The sequence below is a fragment of the Callorhinus ursinus genome, unplaced genomic scaffold (genome assembly GCF_003265705.2).
Source record: "Callorhinus ursinus isolate GAN/ISIS: 27379988/994484 unplaced genomic scaffold, GSC_fseal_2.0 scaffold4, whole genome shotgun sequence".
Lineage (NCBI taxonomy): Eukaryota > Metazoa > Chordata > Mammalia > Carnivora > Otariidae > Callorhinus > Callorhinus ursinus.
In genome coordinates, this window is record NW_027397066.1 from 84,378,711 (window position 1) to 84,393,867 (window position 15,157).

Consider the following 15,157-nt stretch of genomic DNA (forward strand, 5'->3'; position numbering starts at 1 on the left):
ATGAAGATTGCTTCAGTTATTAAAATATATCTATTCTTACTACACATCTAGGACTGGAGAAATAACAATATGGGTCTCTCTGGACTCACTGTCACCCAGACTCAGGCCAAGACTACATCCATCACTTGACTTTCGCAGGCCTCTTATTTTAACCAGTTATCCAGGATGGGGTTTTGGGTCTCTAGGTATCAGTAGATATTAAGAGGCAGTATCTAATAAGCCTCAGGAGGTCTGATATTTTCCTTTCCTCAGTAAATGGCCACTAGAGAAGGATTAGGGCAGTGATCCCCTAACTTCTCACAGGATTTACCAGGGGACCTTTAAAAAATATCAATGCCTGGATCTCACTCCCTGAAATTATGATTTAATTGGTCTGAAGTGTGTTCTTTAGAATTCTCAGGTGTTCTAAAGTACAGACAGGTTTGGGAACCACTGGATTAGGGGAAGGTTCATGGTTATATAACCATGGCTGCATTGCTGGGTTCTTTTTCAAAGGGACCCAGTCTCTCTCCATCATCAAGGAGTTCCAGGTCTGTGAACTGGAATGGGAGGCTTAAAATTTCACTATGACAACACAAGTTAGTTTAGAATTTTCCCACCTATATATGTCAAGCAGCACCTTACTGGGCTACTTAACCCATTTCATTTCTAGGGACTTCGTTATCATTTGGTCATTATCCCCCTTTCCCTGTAGGTCAAAACAATCTGATTAACTTCTCTTCTTTCACTTATTATGGTAATTGTGCCCACCATGTCTCGGGTGGCTATATGCCATCATGTAGCCTTTGCCACTTTGGGACTGTATTATTCTCTTTGAGATCAGGAAACAATTCTACCACAGCATTCATCACCATCATTCTGACAGAGAACAGACACCTCAGAGCTCTTTGGGAATGCTGATGCTCTTATCACCAAAGCATTTCTTAATGACTTGGTGAAAAGTGAGAATATCTACAGAGTCTTTGTATTCCCTCCTCTACAGTATGCCAGGGTATTTCTGGCATTTTGAAATTATTACTTCAAATTTCATTTGTAAGCCATTTATTATTTGTAACCTGTTACTGAGCCCATGCCTCATCCTAGCAAACTATTAATGCCAATATATTACATGTTGACTCTCAGGTGAGTACACCTGTGCCAATAAATTTGCCATGACAAGTAAAGCCTTATATTTATTCCCCCTTGGTGTAATATCCTTAGAACCCACTTCTATATATATACTCCTCAGGCTCCTGCTGATCAAAACGGCAAGGTCTTTAACTTCTGTGTAGCTTATCTCTTGCCAGAGCAGGCCACATACTTCTCTGACTAGTATGTCTTTTGAGATTTAACTGGGGATACTGTGAGGTGGTGAAGGTAAGTTCTGAGAACAGGTATCAGCTTAGGAGAGAGCTGTCCCAAGTGCAATCACTGAAAGCCTCTATGCAGGGGAGGCTAGTTTCCTCAGAGAGCAAAGGAAGTTCAGAGGATATGCAGGGTCAGAGTTCTCAGCTTCATTCTTGTCTGCCCAAAAGTCCACATTCTATGTCTGGGCCCCACATCTTCCTCACCAATGCTCCATCCTTAGAGTAAGAAAACTGGAAGAATTGAGCATATAATTGGTACTACAAATCTACCTTATCTGCCCACTGATTATAGGAGATAAAGGACTCCTTCAAAGCTGCAGTGGAGGGGGGGTTCTGACTCTCTCCATACATTCTTAATTGTATTTTCATAGTTTTTACCTTCTTCTGTGTACATCCTGTTTAGGATCATAATTTTAAATTATGGATCCACAATTTTAAATTCCTATGGTTATCACAGCGATACTTTCTTTTCACCTTCATTCTATCCCATGCTATTATAATGGCAATTATAATAGTACTGTAAATCATGGGTGTCCTGTGGTCCCTTTGTCTATAGCAATGAGGTTATCCCTGTGATTGATTTTTGTGTGTGTGTGTGTGTGTGTGTGTGTGTGTGTGTGTGTATTTAATTCAATCTCAGTGGGTCCATTTCCTGTAACTACTCTGGTACCAATTACTCTACCAGGGTTACAAAAAGAAACAGCACACTCAAAATAATTTAAGAATGAAAAAGATTGGTGTGCTCGCTTCGGCAGCACATATACTAAAAAAAAAAGAATGAAAAAGATTAGTGAAACATGTTACATTAAAATCAAGAACTTTGTTTTTTCAAAAGATGCCATGGAGAAAATGAAATGACAAGCCATGCTATAGGAAAGGGTATTTGGTCAAGAATTCACATCCAGAATATATAAAGAAGTCCTAAAAATCAGTAAGAAAATGACCAACAACCCAACAGATATATGGGCAAGTGACTTGAACAAGGACTTCAAAAAAGAAGACTCTCCAAAGGGCAAATAACATAAAATGGTGCTCAACCTTAGTAACCATCAGGAACATGCAAATTATGCCCAAATGAAATGCCACTACACACTGATCAGAATGGCTAAAGTTAAAAAGAATGGTGATACCAAGTGTTGCCCAGGGTGTGGAGAACATGAAACTTTCATATACTGTTGGTGGGGACATAAAAAACATAAACTTTAGAAAACTGGCATTCTTTATAAAATGTGCACACACCTTATGACCAAGGAATTTTAATAAGTATTCTCTCAAAAGAAATGTCTTCCCATGCATACCAAGAGACACAGAATGTTAATGGCATCACTATTGGTTAATAGCCCCAATGTAGAAACAACCCAAACATCAACAATAGAATGGATATATTTGGTTCATTCATATAATGGAATATAGAAATGAATATGAACTACTTCTACAAACAATACAGATGAATCTCACATATATATAAAATAGACACTTAATCTCATTTATGTAAGATTGAAAACCAGGCAAAACTGGTCTATGGTTAGAAGCTGGGAGAGTGATTATATTGGGGAGGAGGGGCAGAATAGTTATTGAGAGGTTGCCTAAGAGGGTTTCTATGTAACCAGTAATACTCTATTTTCTGGGTGGTAGATACAGTGGTATGTTTATTTCTGATAGGTAGTTCATTTATTTCTGTAGTATGCTATATTTCAATTTTTTAAAAGGGTAGGCCTAAAAAGATTGGAACTATTTGTTTATGCTCCGTTGCCCCTCTCCATTAATTCAAATACTTCTTCCTTCAAGGTCCAGTTCCAATTCCGTATTTTACATGAAGCCCAACCACTCCAGGTAGAAGCAATTTATCTTTCTACATGGTTTTTACATCTTCTGGGAGGAAGTATAACATAGTAGAAATAGTATGGGCTAAAGAGTTTGGCCTTTAATCTGTGAGGCAAAGTAGGAGAGTGAGAGTGATATGGTCATTTTTGTATCTGCCCATCATGAACTTGTTTAACCAATTTTACTTATTTTAAAAAATACTTACTGAGGGGGGAGGGGCAGAGGAAAAGGGAGAGAGAATCTCAAGCAGACTCCCCACTGAATGCAGAGCCCAACGACAGGGCTCAGTCCCATGACCCATGAGATCATGATGTGAGCTGAGACCAAGAGTCAGACGCTCAACCAACTGAGCCACCCAGGCACCCCACCAATTTAACTTATATTTCTTTGAATATGTGGGCAAATATAAAACTTTACATATACATATAAGTATATCATATGACAGACTGTTACAATATTTGCTCCCAGTGAATCATGCCACCTTTGTTCATGCTTTTTTACAGTGTGCCTTTGCAGGAATAGATAATTTTGGGGGAAAAAAGTCCCTCTTCCTTTTTTACCTAGCTCACCAAAGTCTGTTGTAGCAAAAACTACTATTGTCTCTCAATGTCCTTTCTTCTCTTCTTCCCCCAGTTTTAGCTTTGGAAACTGCCACATAACTAAGGACTGTATCTCCTAGTCTCCCTTGAAAGTGTGGCCATATGACTACATTCTGACTGATGGGCTGTAAGTGGAAATGATGGCTGCAACTTCTATGGCATGTCCTTAAGAGGAAAAGGTAGACAGAACAAACGGTATTTATAGTTTAAAAAAATTTAACACAGGTTGCCAGGCTGCTTTGCAAATAGGTTGAAAAAGTTCACCTTTCTACCAGCAATGTAAAACAATACCTTTCACCTGAATCCTCACTAGCAAGAGGTCATTTAAAATTTTGCCCATGGGCGCCTGGGTGGCTCAGTTGGTTAAGCGACTGCCTTCGGCTCAGGTCATGATCCCGGAGTCCCGGGATCGAGTCCCGCATCGGGCTCCCTGCTCAGCATGGAGTCTGCTTCTCCCTCTGACCCTCTTCCCTCTCGTGCTCTCTCTCTTTCTCTCTCTCTCAAATAAATAAATAAAATCTTTAAAAAAAAATAAAAAATAAAATTTTGCCCAGTCTGAGAAGATGTTTCACCTCACTCATAACAGGAGGAATGCATAATAAGACTATACTAAGATTAAACATTTTCACTTTTCAGTCTCAAATCCAAAGGTTTGGTCACATACTCTAACGACAATGCTATATACATTTTTCAACTGTTCTTTATACAACACCTATGGAGGGAAATTTGGCAGTATCATCCAAATTACACAAGAAATAAATGCTGGTGTGAATGCAGAGAAAAGGTAACCTTTATGCACTGTTGGTGGGAATATAAATAGATACAACCACTATGGCAAACAGTATGGAAGTTCCTCAAAAACTTAAAAATAGAACTATCATATGACCTAGCAATTACACTTCTGGGTATTTATTCAAAGAAAATGAAAATGCTCCAAAAAATATATGCACCCCCATGTTCACTGCAGCATTATTTACAATAGCCAAGATATGGAAACAACCTAAGTGCACATTGAAAGGTGAATGGATAAGGGAAATTAGTATATATGGAATGAATACATCATGGAAATAAAAGCCAAAGCAGCATAAGGAATATAGTCAATGATATTGTAAAAGCACTGTATGGTGACAGATGGTAGCTACACTTGTAGTGAGCATAGCATAATGTACAAACTTGTCAAATAATTATGTTGTACACCTGAAATTCATGTAACATTGTGGATGTCAACTATCCTCAAAAATAGTAAAAAAAAAAAAAAAAAAAAAGAAAGAAAAATACATGATTGAATTTTAGAGGGAAAAAAAGGAGATGTAGTATACATATACAATGAAGTATCGTTCAGCCATGAAAAAGAATGAAATCTCACTATCTGCAACATAGATGGACCTCAAGGGCATTATGTTACATGAACTAAGTAAGATTGATAAAGACAAATACCACATGATCTCACTTATATGTGGAATGTAAAAACAACCAACCAACCAGCCAAGCTCAGAGATAAGAGAACAGACTGGTGATTGCCAGAGGTAGGGTGGGCAAAATGAGTGAAGGGGGTCAAAAGGTACAAACTTTAAGTTACAAAATAAACAAGTCATGGGGATGGAATGTACAGCAACAGAGTTGCTGATGAAAAAGAGTGTGGGGCCCGTCAGATACTCTAGATTACTGATACATTGATGGATATACAATAATACTGTATTGCATATCTGAAAGTTGCTAAAGGGAGTAAATCTTAGAAAACTTAAAAGTTCTCATCACAAGAAAAAATATTCTGTAACTATGTATGGTAATTAGACTTGTGATCATTTTGCTGTATATACAAATATCAAATCATTATGCTTTACACATGAAACTAATATAAGATTTTATCAGTTATAACCCAATTAAAAAAAAAGAACACTATGACAGGAACAGCGAGACTGCAGAAGGGGAAAAGAGAGAAAGAAAAAGAAGCTCTAGGAAGATAAATGAGAAAATTGTAAAAGTAGTGGGATCGATGGCATTTGCATGGGAAATGGTGGATGGAATATACATGTGGGAAACTTCAACTCAAAACATAAATCTAGATCTATCTAGATACACACTCCCCCCCCACCATCTGAATGAATTACCTACTCAAAAAGTATTTGCCATAAAGTGAATTCCCTAGTTTCCTTTATGTGATTTTTGCCAAGTCAATTTACCTGCCTGATTCTTTCTTCAACTGTAAAACAGGGCTAAGATACACTTCACAGTACTTTGTGAGCACTTATATTAGATGTGTGTGTAGCTCAGTGCTGGTCACATAATAAGCATTTAATAAATGTTAAAGTAAGAAATGGTTTGTAAGTCTGTTAGGCCTAATTGGCATCTAAGTATTATTTAAATTTGCATGTCCCTGATTTCTCCTGATTCTGAGCATCTTTTCACATTTGGATTTATTCTTTGCTGAGTTCATATTCTTTGCCCATCCATTTTTCTGTTGAATTACATGTTCCCTTAATGTGAATTTCTAAGAGCACTTTGTATATTATAGATGTTAAACCTCCATATGAGTATTTTTCTAAATTTATTGCATATCTATTAACCTTAATTATAACTTTTTTATGCAGGCTATTTTTTATATATGGACAAATGTCTATCTTTTTTGAGAAGAATGTGTATTCTGCTGTTTTGGGGTGAAGTATTCTATAAATGTCAATTAGATCCAGTTGACTGATGGTAATACAAAGTTCAACTATATCCTCACTGATTTTCTGCCTGCTAGATCACTCAATTACTGAAAGAAGGTTGTTGAAATCTCCAACCATAATAGTGGATTTGTCTATTTCTCTTTGTAGTTCTATCCATTTTTACCTTAGCTTTTTTTAATGTTCTGTTGTTAGATGTACCATTAAAGGTTGTATCTTTTTAGAGAATTGACACCTTTATCATTATGTAATGCTCCTCTCTATCCCTGATAATTTTCCTTGTTCCGAAGTCTGTTTTGCCTGAAGATAGCAACTATATAGCTTTCTTTTGATTAGTATTAGCTAGGCAGGTATTTCTTCATTCTTTTACTGTTAACCTGTGTCTTTACATTTAAAGTTGGTTTCTTATGTATGATTCCTGAGAAAATGGAGCATTAGTAAGGGCTGTGGGCTTTTTCCCTCCAAATCAATCCTGGGTAACTATAGAAATAAGGAAGCAAGGGCTTGAAGAATAAGATAAAAAACTGAGAAAACCCTAATAAGGGTTAGGAGTAAGTTTTTACATTTTGTTCCTGGCACTTGCCTCCACTGCTTTGAGACAGTCAGTGCCAGACAACTGATCGTTCCAGATAGCATTAGCAAGAGCTTCCCAGTATAGAATAATACAAAGGGTCTGTTGAAGGGAGTTGCTGATGAAAAAGAGTGTGGGGCCCGTCAGATACTCTAGATTACTGAGACATTCACTCCCCTATTCTTCCCCCAAACCTTTAGGGTTTTGGTTGATTATAAGGGCCTTCTCCTAGGCAACAGAGATAGAGCTCTCTGCTCTCTAATCTTTAAACTTGTGGGAAGGGATAAAAACTAGGGTCTGCCCTTTTTCTCTTCCTCCATATCTGTGATCAGAAAGGGTAGTAGTAGAGGGGCACCTGGGTGGCTCAGTCAGTTAAGCGTCTGCTTTCAGCTCAGGTCATGATCTCAGAGTCCTGGGATGGAGCCCCACATCAGGCTCCCTGCTTCTCCCTCCCCACTGACCCTTGCTCGTGCTCTCTAGGGTGCTCTCTCAAATAAATGAAATCTTTAAAAAAAAAAGTGTAGTAGAGAACATAAGCTTGTGAACCAAATATCTACACACCTGAGGAGTATGATCACTATGTAACACAACAAATTACGTAACATATACCAACTGAGGCAGAATTATAGGCATATATTTAATTTAAAAAATGTTTTAAGAGGGGCGCCTGGGTGGCTCAGTCGTTAAGCGTCTGCCTTCGGCTCAGGTCATGATCCCAGGGTCCTGGGGTCGAGCCCCGCATCGGGCTCCCTGCTCCGCGGGACGCCTGCTTCTCCCTCTCCCACTCCCCCTGCTTGTGTTCCCTCTCTCGCTGTTTCTCTCTGTTAAATAAATAAATAAAATCTTTAAAAAAAAGTTTTAAGAATTTAAAAAAACAATTCAATTATCATCCAACAAAATTTTACTGAGCACCTACTAGTGTCAGGCACTGAGGATTCATCAGTGAGCAAGACAGACAAAAATCTTTATTCTTATGTATTTTATTTTCTAGTGGTAGGAAATGGCACATCAAACAACTTATCTAACTAAGGAATAAGCCATTTTAGAAAGTAATATTTGCTACAAAAATAAAGTAGGATAAAGCCGATTGGGATTGCTGAAAAGGGTCACGATTTTAAAATGAAACTAAGCCTAAAATACGAATCAAGAGGATGCTGAGTGGGAAGTTAGTAATATATAAAAAAGGAACAAGAAATAATTAAAAAGCCATGGGAGAATATTAGGTATGGAAATAGGGGCTTAAAGAATATCACAGATAAAATAAAATTTAAAAAAGATCATAGATGGATAAATAGCAGGGTTGATCAGATCTTATGATGCTTTTGAGGTACAGAATATTTTTATGTAGCTAAAATCTCTAGATTTTTTCCCTTGTGGTTCCTAGGGCTTTCATGTTTGAAAAACATGACATTTAAAATATTTTAAATTACAAAAGAATATTTGTACATGGTAAGACATTCAAACAAAATAGAAGTAGAAAGTAAAAGACATCAACACCCCTCCCGTTATCCTTTACATAGAGGTAGTCATTTTTCTATGTATCCTTCCAGAAATTTTCTATGTATAATCAAATATGTATATATACATGGTTTAAAAAATTTATAAATAGAATACATATTTTCTGCAGCCTGCTTTTTCTTTTCCCACATTTGGATCTACTCCAGAGATTGAGGTTTTAAATGACAGTAAGAATTTCTTTTAGGAGGTAGAATTATAGAGATAATAAAAAGATCAGTGGGTAAAAAAAAACAAAAAAAAGAGAGAGATCGGTGGTTGCCAGGGATTGGGGGAGAGTAGGGATGAACAACGGAGAACACAGGGCATTTTTAGGGCAGTGAAACTATTCTGTATGATCCTATAATGTTGGATACATGACATTATGCATTTGTCAAAACCTACAGAACTGTACAAAACAGAGTGAACCTTAATGTAAACTATGGACTTTAGTTAATACTAATGTATCAATATTGGTTTATCAATGGTAACAAATATACCACACTAATACAAGATAATAATAGGAGGAAATGTGTGTGTGTGTGTGTGTGTGTGTGTGTGTGTGTGATGTGGGAACTCTGTATTTTCTGCCCAATTTTTCTGTAAACATAGAACTGCTCAAAAAAAAAAACCTATTAAATTTCATTTAGAAAAACTATTTTGTAAACTATTTTTGTAAAGCCTTGTATAAGATATTTTAGAGTTGGAGGCTAGCGGAGGCTAGAGGTCAGATATTAGGCGGGTTGTTGCTATGGTCCAAGCATAAACTGATTAGTTCTAAGGTAGCAAATTAAATTACTTTGAAAAGATTTGCTAATACTGCACCTTATAAGTCTTAAGTGGAATTTACTGTGTTCTTTTGTTTTAGTAGGCTCCACGCCCAGCATAGAGCCCAACATGGGGCTTGAACTCACGACCCTCAGATCAAAACTTGAGCTGAGATCAAGAGTCAGATGCTTAACTGACTGAGCCACCCAGGAGCCCCAGAAGTCTTAAGTGGAATTTAAAGTTTGTGATTTAAAGAAGTAATCTGTCAAAAATATTATGTTAATCAGTAGTAGCAAAAAAAACGCCAATATGCTTTTTTTTCTTTTTAAAGATTTTATTTATTTGAGAGAGAGAGCACACAGAGCACAGGAGCGGGAGGGGCAGAGAGAGCGGGAGAAGGAGAGTCCCCGCTGAGCAGGGAGCTCTATATGGGGACCGATCCCAGGACCCTGGGATCATGACCTGAGCCGAAGGCAGATGCTTAATTAACCGATTGAGCCACCCAGGCATTCCCTCCACCCCCACAAAAAAAACCCAATATGCTTAAGAATTATAAGAACAAAAAGGAAATATGGCTGAAAAGATGTGAATAGCCATAACTGACATGCTGCATATTTTTTAAGTTAACAGGACATGGAGGAGTCAGGAAATTATTCATCTACTACACTTGATATTGCTTATATTCTTAAACCATTTATTTCCAGGTTTTTATAACCTAGATATGTCTTTAGCAAATCAGTCATTAACAAGATATTACACTGGGTGCTTTTAATCTAAATAGCATGATTCCATACAAAATTCAGCCATCTCGGATTTATTCTGTGCACAACAGTATTATCACAAAGCATTAGTTTCCTGTTTTCTTTACTGCCTAATTCATCACACTTAGAGTAAGCTAGTTCCATAAACTATTATTTTAATGATTACATATGAAGATTACAGTAAATATGGAATTTTTACGGCAAAAAAGGTGGCTTCCAAAAGAGAAAAATGTCAAAGGTCTACAGAATCAAGCTTTTTATTATGTATGCATATATCTATGTTTGTATTTACTTCTTAACTGTAATCTTTTTCTAGTCAATGACTGCAAAGTGGTATCTCAATAAAGTCCCTTACCATGGTTTGATTCACAACTTTTCAACTTTATAATGATGCAAAAGCAATGTGCATTCAGCAGAAACCATACTTCCAATTTTGATTTAGGATTTTCTTCTGGGCTAGTGATATGTGATAATGAAATCACGAAATCACCAGCATCAACAACCAATATAGCTATTCTGCACCAATACAACTATTCTGTTTTCACCTTCAATACAGTATTCAATAAATTAGGTGAGATATTTGTTATAAACTAGGCTTTGTTTTAGATGATCTTGCCCAACTATAGGCTAATATAAGTGTTCTAAGCACGTTTAAGGTAGGCTAGACTAAGCTATGATGTTCTTTAGGTTAGGTGTATTAAATGCGTTTGCAACTTAACAATATTTTCCACTTCTGATGGGTTTGTTGTGGCATAACCCCATCATAAAGTGAGCAAGAACTTTACACACTCATAGAATTATAAGTAGAAAGGCTTTTTCAAGGCTCACTCTGTTCCACCACATGTCTCTAGGAATTTCCGATTAGGCAATTCTATATACTGCTTGTTTTTAGTACCAGGAAGTATTATGGAAGATGATTTTAAAAGTTTTACCATATGTTTTTAATTTACCAATGCCAGTTTTGTTTCTCTAATTTTGCTTTTATTCCCAGTTTGCTACATTTCCTCTTAGAACTGTGGGTAGGGCAAGCAGTTAAAAACGTGGTTCCTCATGAAGAAAGGGGAAGTATAATGCGACACCAAACACCAAAATCAAAATACTTTTTAATAAGTTTTGTTTATCCCTTTAAAAATGTTTGAATAAACTGATAAGTTTAAGAAAAAATCTTCTTAAAAATTTGCTTAGTTTCTGATGTAATAATCATTCATTTAACCCCAACCTACAGCCCAGAAGGGTAAACCTGCAAATAATTTGTTCAGACATAACAGGCATATCTAAGAGATATTGTGGGTTCAGTTCCAAACCACCAGAATAAAGCAGATCTCTCAATAAAGCAAGTCAAATAAATTTTTTGGTTTCCCAGTGCATATAAAAGTTATGTTTACACTATACTATAGTCTAAACGTGCAATAGCATTAAGTCTAAAAGAACAATGTACAAGCCTTAATTAAAAATCCTTTATTACTAAAAATGCTAAACATCATCTGAGCTTTCAGTGAGTCATAATCACTGATTACAGATCACCAAGACAAATAATAATAAAGTCTGAAATATTATAAGAATTACCAAAATGTGACAGAGACACAAAAGGAGCAAATGCTGTTGGAAAAAATGGTGCTGACAGACTTAACTCTGTGCAGGGTTGCCACAAACCTTCAGTTTGTAAAAAATGCATTATCTGTGAAATGCAATAAAGTGAAGCCCAATAAAAAGCTAGGCTTGTGTTAGGTGTTCTGGTAATTCCATCTTACTGTTCCATTCCATCAACCTGCAATTCCTTTATCTCTCTCTTATTTTGGGTTTCATATTTCCTTACATGCGCTATTTTTTCTTGATTTAATCCTCATTTAGGTGACACACATTCTCCATTAGCCTCTTGGGAAAGGATGTAGGAAGTGTGTATTTTCTGAGACCTTTTGGGTTTGAAAGTAACTTTATTCTAGCCTCATAATCAGGTTGGCCTATATAGAATTCTGTATTAGAATTAATTTTCCCTCAGAATTTTGAAGCACTGCTCTATTATCCTTTTGTTTCCAGAGTTGCTACTGAGAGGTCCAATACATTTACCTTTGTGTGCATCATACGAAACCTGTTTTGTTCTCTCTACGAACCTGTACAATCTACTCTTTGTCTCTCTACTTGCTATCTTTGTAGAGTGTAGTAAGGGAAGAAGGAGATACACAGAAGAAGTCCAGAAATCCGCATGGGGTTCCCTTAAGCATTTTATATTTCCAGCAATCTTAATAAGACCCCCAAGAGTCACATGTGATTTGCACTGACACACTGCACTATCATCACACTAGCCACTCAGCCCTACAGCAGCCACTGTAAAAAACCAAGTGCAGCTAAAATAAACAAGATGTGCTAACAGTGATATAAAAACATAATTATGACAGTGACAGAAGATAACACAACTGTGCATGTGTATGTGTCAGGTGGGTTTAGTTGCTTTCTATGTATTAATCCACTGAATTAGTATATGCAATACAATCTTAAGAGGTAGGTATTATTTATATTCTTATAGATCACGTAATTTATTTTGGCAGAGCCAGAATTCTAGTCTAAACAGCCTAGCTCCAAAGTCCATGGTCTTAATTGTTACGTTATACTACCTTCTAGTAGTGGGTGGTAGTAGTTTTTTGTTGTTCGTTATATTATAGCTTTTAAATCTTTTCTTGACAAAATAAAAAGTTGGCAAACCTATGTTGATTATATCAATTAAAAAACTTATTGGTGAAATCTAAAAGCCTGGAGATCACCAGTTTGTGGGGCCAGTAGAGAGCAAGAAAAATGAAAATTTGAGAAGATAACTGATGAAGCAAGGTCTTGGAGGATGAGCTCTAGAACATGGGATGCAGAAGCCTTGGAGAGTAGGGCAGACGCTAATTATATGAGAAATTACAGCCACGTTTAGAGATGCTGGTGAGGGGAGCTTATCTGTTAACTAAAATTCAGGGTCATCGAAGCTCAAAATAAGCCTGGTAGTGACAACTAGAAGGCTTAATAAATAATGTAAAATAGTGAAGATTTGAAGGAATGATAAAAGTAAATAAATCCAGGAATGGGCTGACAGACTAGAAAAAGATGGTTTCAACACTAAATATCTTGATAAAGTCAAATAAGTTCAATAGGAGTAAGGGAGTGGAAGGTGTATAAAGAGATATACAAGGTTGTGGTCAGAAGGTAGTATTTCTGAATTTAAGATCTCAAAGCCAGAGTAAAGGCTCATTCATTGGATGATGATGATGATGATACAGATGACAGTAACCATTCATTAAGCACATGAAAACTACTAATTATATCTAGTCATAACAACCATTAATATCAGCATATTAGAGAAGAAACAGGCTCTAACAAATTTTCAATAAAACTCAATTTTAAGTTTTTGCAATGGATCTTAACAAGATAACTCTAAAATTCATATACAGTTATCTATAACTGGCATTTCCAAGATAATTTCGAAGAAAATATGTGGATATTAACTGTTGTTAATATCCTCCTGGGCATTAACTTACTATAAAGCTGTAGCAATTTTAATAGTGTTAATGTCACAAAAGTCCTACAAATTGACTGATGGAAAAGAATAAACTACCCACAGATATGTGGGAACCTGCTTTGAAATCGGTGACATTTAAGTTAAACTATTCAATAAATGCTTCTAGAACAATTGTACGTATATAAATAAATCAAAATAAAATTAGATCTCTATCTCATGCACAAGAATAAGTTGATTAAAAACCTAAATGTGAAGAATAAGAGCTTTAAACTTTTAGTAAAAAGACAGATAAAAATCTTTATTTGAGGTAGAAAAGGATTTCTTTAGATACCCAGAGTACAAAATATAATGGAAAAGATAAATCTGACTACATTAAAACTAAATTTCAGTATTAGAAAAGACACCATAAACAAAGGTCAAAGAAAAGGCTTAGACTGGAAGAAAATAGGCAACCAATATAACCAACAAGGTATTATTTTCCAGAAAATATAAATCAACGAAAAAGATGAGCAAAGCATTAGCAAAATGTGTAAAGATACATGGAGATGTCCAGGAGCATTTGGGATTTACAGTACAAGAGAACTCGGGGGCGCCTGGGTGGCTCAGTCATTAAGTGTCTGCCTTCGCCTCAGGTCATGGTCTCAGGGTCCTGGGATTGAGCCCCACATCGTGCTCTCTGCTCCGCGGGAAGCCTGCTTCTCCCTCTCCCACGCCCCCTGCTTGTGTTCCCTCTCTCGCTGTCAAATAAAATCTTTAAAAAAAAGAGACAAATCTGGGCTGGAGAGATCTGGGCTACATCAACTTATTGATCACATTTGAATTCATGGGACTAAATGAACTTATAGAAGGAAACTAGTTAAGAAATTAGAGACTTGGGTCTAGCTAGGACAGTTGTAGGCAGAGGATTTACTGATCCTCGTTCAAATTCTTAACACTAATAACTCCTTCAGCTTTATTCACATATTATTTTGTCTGGCCTTTTCTAACCATAAAATATCTTTATGTCTTTATTTATTTTTTTAAAGATTTTATTTGACAGAGCGAGAGCAGGAACACAAGCAGGGGGAGTGGGAGAGGGAGAAGCAGGCTTCCCGCTGAGCAAGGAGCCGAATATGGGGCTCGATCCCAGGACTCTGGGATCATGACCTGAGCCGAAGGCGGACGCTTCACGACTGAGCCACCCAGGCGCTCCTTTATGTCTTTTAAAGATGGCATCTAAATACAAAAAATAAACACTAATAAAACCAGATTTTGTAGGACACCATGTCAGAAAGTGGTTAGATAAGCCTGTCACTTCTGTGTAGGATATTATTTTCAGCCCCTCTGTTTCATGTACTGCCAAGAAGGCAGGGCTGTGGAAATGAAATGCAAAATTAAAAAATATGAATGAAACAAGATTTAAATTTTAAAGTAAAAGGAATCAAAGAAAATATTCCCTAAAATACACAAAAAGAATTTTATTGGGGGGTTAGGAAACTATCACCTTTTATACATTAATGTAGTTCGTGTAATGCATCTTCTCTAAATTTTAAGATATGAGAGAGAGAAAGAAGAAAGAAACAAAGAGGAAGAAAGATAAAAGATAAGACAGATATGTGGATAACCCACTCACTACATTTCTTCTACCTG

At 36.5% G+C, this 15,157-nt stretch overlaps 1 long non-coding RNA gene across 6 annotated transcripts in view; it reads left to right on the top strand.

The window, feature by feature from the left end:
* Positions 1-10,175, top strand: part of LOC112825456 (uncharacterized) — a 35,851-nt gene extending 25,676 nt beyond the window's left edge. For 2 of the 6 annotated variants that reach the window (XR_012377991.1, XR_012377995.1), the window contains exons 5-6: positions 3,135-3,179; positions 3,804-5,377. This is a non-coding gene — a long non-coding RNA (uncharacterized lncRNA). Of the gene's footprint in view, positions 1-3,134; positions 3,180-3,803; positions 5,378-9,371 lie in introns of those variants that run through there. The other 4 variants (XR_012377992.1, XR_012377993.1, XR_012377994.1 and 1 more) reach the window with 4 other exon arrangements.
* Positions 10,176-15,157: the final 4,982 nt, after the last annotated feature.